Source organism: Pteropus vampyrus, unplaced genomic scaffold (genome assembly GCF_000151845.1).
Source record: "Pteropus vampyrus isolate Shadow unplaced genomic scaffold, Pvam_2.0 Scaffold333, whole genome shotgun sequence".
Classification (NCBI taxonomy): Eukaryota; Metazoa; Chordata; class Mammalia; order Chiroptera; family Pteropodidae; genus Pteropus; species Pteropus vampyrus.
In genome coordinates, this window is record NW_011889114.1 from 639,791 (window position 1) to 644,079 (window position 4,289).

Genomic DNA, 4,289 nt, shown 5'->3' on the forward strand with positions numbered 1-4,289 from the left:
GTGATGAACAAGGAGCCAAAATAATCGTGATTTAAATAAGATGGATTTATTTCTCTCTCGTGGAACAGTCCACGTGTGGTATGGCAAATTCTATTTCACGAGGATGATAAAAACAGCCGCGTTTCTTCTGTCCTGTTGCTCTGACGAAGTCACAGTATGCCGTCATCTGCTTAGTCCCAGATGGCTCACCTCCAGTGCATCATTCCAACGAGAAGGAGGGGTGCAGGACCCATATCCTTCTATATCTCAGTGACCAGACCTGAATCTCATGGCCGCACTTAGCTGCCGAGAGGGCTGGGAAAAAAAAAAAAAAGTAGTGTTTATTCTGAGTCATCGTGCTAAAAGATCATAGAGGATTTTTAAGGAAGCGTAGAGATTAGATTGGATGAGGAAGGACAGCGCACGGCCTCTTCTGTGAAAGGTTTGAAGGAACGCACAGAGGTGATGTTCAGAAACTCTCGCCGATCGGATTATAGGTCCCGGATGAAATCCCCTCTGAAATTCATGCCAGCGCACTCCAGGGCCTTTGCATCACCCGTTCCAAGATCAGGGCCCCCAGCTGGGTCCAGTCCTGATCCTCTAACCTTCCCCTAACTCTGAAACTCACATGTCCTCAGCCTCATCTTTCCAGACGGTTCCCCAAGTCCTTAGCCCATCTCCTCCACATAAACCTGCAGCCCGAGGCCTCCCCCTCCCTCAACTTCCTACTCCTCACCCGCCTTTCCCCGACCCTCCAAGCTTCTTGTTCTGGGTGTCTATGGCCACGTAACAAAAACCACCCGAACACTTGGTGGCTTAAAATGACAAATTCCTCTCTCTCACTGGACTCTCTCCCACAGTGGCAGTCAGATGTCAGCTGAGGCTACAGTTAGCTGATGTCTCAGGTGACTCACTCACGGGGCTGACAGTTGGTGCCGGCTGTCTCCTGAAAACGGGGCTGTTGACAGGAGCCCATGTCCTTCTTGACCGTTTGTCTCTCTCCTTGTATTTTGTCTCTGCACGGTTGTCTCTCCCTCTCTCTGTCTCCAAAGGTCTCTGTCTCTTTCTGACCCTGTCCCCCCCATTTCCTTAATTCCACACATCTCTCTCTCCCTCCGTCCGTCTGTCTGTCTGTCTCTCTCCATCTCTCTCCCCCCTCCCCCCGCTTTGCTTTCTCACCTGTATCTGCACTCTCTCTTTCTGCATTTCCAAATGTGTGTGTGTGTGTGTGTGTGTGTCTGTCTGTCTATCTGTTGCTGGGTAACAAACCACCCTGAAACTCGGTGGCTCAAACAATAGCCTCCGGATTCTCAAGATTCTGTGTACTGATGGTGGCTCTTAACGTCCTGGGCAGGGCTGGCTGGGGCTAGAACGTGCAAGACGTGGGCACTGGTGGCCAGCAGGCGGCGCTGTCTGCGGTCTAGGCCACTTGGCTTTCTCCCCGTGGCCCCGCTTTCTCCCTTAGTTGGCCAAACCAACCTCTTAACAGCATGGCGCCTGGGTTCCAAGAGAGCCACAGTGGAAGCTGCAAGGCCTCGGGTCACTTCCGCCACATTCTGCTGGTCAAGCGAGTCCCAGGATTCCAAGGGCAGGGAAACAGACACCACCCATTGCTGGGTGGAGCATGCGCGTGGGATGGGGGGGAGGGCCTGTGGGTGGTCATTCATGGCGGGCTGAATACTAGCCAACCTCCCCAAAGATGTCCATGTCCTGATCCTGTCCTTTTAGGACAAAAAAAAAAAAAAAAAAAGACTTTGCAGGTGTGATTAGGTTAAGGACCTTGAGTAGGGAGATCATCAGGGGCCATCTGGGTCGGCCCTAAATGCAGTCACGTGGATCCTCATCAGATGGAGGCAGAGGGAGGTTACAGGACGAGCAGAGGTTCTTCAAAGATGCCGGCCTTAAAGCCTGGAGCGACATGGCCACGGGCCAAGGAATGCCACAGCCCCCAGAAGCTGGAAGAGTCAGGGAACAGATGCTCCGCTAAGCCTCCGGAGGGAGCCAGCCCTGCTCACACCTTGACCCTGGCCCACTGGGGCACTCACCTTTCAGAGCCGCGGGAGAATACCCTCGTCTCGTTTTAAGCCACCAAATTGGTGCTCATTTGTGACAGCAGCCACAGGAAGCTAATATGCCATCTTGAGAGCTAACTCGCCCCTGCCTCTCATCTCTTAGTTGCTCTGTATCTCTACATTGTAAACTCTTCTTATAAAAAATTGTGGTAAAATACACGTAACATAAAATTTACCGTTTTAACCATTTCAAGTGCACGATTCGTGGCATTTAGCACATTCACGATGTCGTGGAACTGTCGCCACCGTCCAGAACGTTTTGATCACCCCCTGTTCGCTGCTCTACCCGGGCACCTGCTCATCTACTTCCTGCCTCTCTGGATTTGCCTGTTCTGGACCCTTCGCTTAAACAGAATCCATACTACGTGGCTTTCTGTGTCCGGCTTCTGTCACTTAGCTTACTGTTTTCAAAGTCCTTCCCCGTGGTAGCGTGGATCAGGGCTTCTCTCCTTTTCATGGCTGCATAATATTCCACTTACGAATAGAGTACATTTTTGTTCCTCCATTCATCTGTGGATGGGTGCTCCATCTCAAACGCTTATGTTCATTCTGTTTCTTTGCCGTATCTCACAGGCTCACAATGTTTTAGGTTTGGGAGGTATTAGTGAGGGCTCTCCAGAGAAACAGAACCAGTAAGATGATAGATAGATGATAGATAGATAGATATAGATAGGGATTTATTTTAAAGAACTGCTTTTGTGGTTGTCAGGGCTGGCAAGTCCTCATTCTGCAGAGCAGGACAGCAGGCGGACCCCCAGGGAAGTGCTGATGTTGCAGCTCAAGTTCGAAGGCAGTCTGGAAGCAGGATTCCCTTTCTCAGGGGACCTCCTCAGTCTTCGTCGCTTAAGGCCTTCAACTGATTGGATGAGGCCCACCCGCATTATGGAGGGTAATCTGCTTTACTCATGTAAACGGTAATCTCATCTGAAAAATACCTTCACAGCAACATCTAGAATAACGTTTGACTGAACGTCTGGGCACCACAGCCTACCTAGCCGAGCGGACACATGCAATTCACCCTCACGGGGGGATTTTGTCTCTCCTGGTGCCCTCTCTGTGCCCACCCATCACTTCCCTCCTTGTCTTAGGTTGGGCTCCACGGAAGCCAGCCCGAGGCAAGGATGGGGGACAAATGGTTTACTTGGGAGGTGATTCCAGGAGACGCTGGACGGGAGACAGGGAAGGAAGCCATTAAAGGGTGTGTGGATGAGCCGGTCACCTCCCACGGGCAGTGGGGTCCTCTGGGGACTGCAGAACCCTCTCGTGGTGTCCAACCTCAGAATAAGGAATTGGGGTGTCTGTTCATTACCTCCCGGCTGCCGATGGGGAGGCCACTTGCAGGGGTTGGCCCCCAGCACTCGTCCCTTTGGCTTGTGATAACTCCACGTTGTGGGGTGAGGGTTTGCAGGCGCCAGTGTGGCGAGCTGCTGTAGGGTCACAGGGATCCGAACGAGGCATCCACAGCCCACGGGGCCTTACTGTCTCTCTCTTCCAGTGGGAAAATGCACGGGGACCAGTGAAGGGGGCACCCCCTCTTCTAGTCCGACGCCCCCAGCCAAGCACACAGCTTCTAGTCTCTCCAGGGAATAGGGAAGGGCTGGCCCCCGGCCCCTCCTCTGCGTCCTGCTGTCCCCCTGAGGATCGAAGCCAGACATTAGGGAGGACTTTTAGGCTGTCAGGCTGGGGGAGGAAGGGACGGGGCCTGGTTCTCAGTGCCTCCCAAGGCACTAGCTGTCTCTCTCTCCTCCCCCTTCACCTCCCAGTTCCCTGGCCCTCTCCATGCAATTTTCTCCCCGGAGGTGGAGGGAAGGAAATGTCAAGGATGATGGATTGAAAAGGGGCAGTTGGGGTCAGTAGAGGAGAGACCACAGGACTGGAGGGGGAGAGGAACAGAGGAGAGGCGGGGGAGGGAGGGAGAGAGGGGGAAGGGCCACAGAACAAAACAGAAACAGAGACAGAGACAGAATTAGAGGAGAGAGAGAGAGAGAGACTGAGACTTAAAAATGCACCGCTGAGGGAGGCGGGAGGGAGGGACACAAATCTAGGCAGAGATGGATGGTGCCAGAGGTTTAAAGTAATCCTCCAGCCCGGTAACCAGCACACAAAGCCACACCGGGGGACAGGGAGATGGCGAGAGAGAGAGAGACACACACACACACAGAAAGAGAGGGAGATAGCAGGAGAGCAGAGACAGAGAGAGAGAGAGAGACCTAGAGAGACAGGGACCCAGGGCTGGGG

At 53.2% G+C, this 4,289-nt stretch overlaps 1 protein-coding gene and 1 long non-coding RNA gene across 4 annotated transcripts in view; one reads left to right on the forward strand and one right to left on the reverse strand.

The window, feature by feature from the left end:
* LOC111730735 overlaps positions 1-4,289 on the forward strand; it is a 9,823-nt gene that overhangs the window by 3,263 nt on the left and 2,271 nt on the right. The gene's annotated exons all lie outside the window — the stretch shown is intronic.
* The window catches only part of LOC105304194, a 6,061-nt gene continuing 1,799 nt past the window's right edge, over positions 28-4,289 (reverse strand). Inside the window, exons 1-3 of one of the 3 annotated variants that reach the window (XR_002776806.1) lie at positions 2,025-3,969; positions 1,459-1,934; positions 28-294 (exon numbers count right to left, since the gene is read on the reverse strand). This is a non-coding gene — a long non-coding RNA (uncharacterized LOC105304194). Of the gene's footprint in view, positions 295-1,198; positions 1,935-2,024; positions 3,970-4,289 lie in introns of those variants that run through there. The other 2 variants (XR_896976.2, XR_002776807.1) reach the window with 2 other exon arrangements.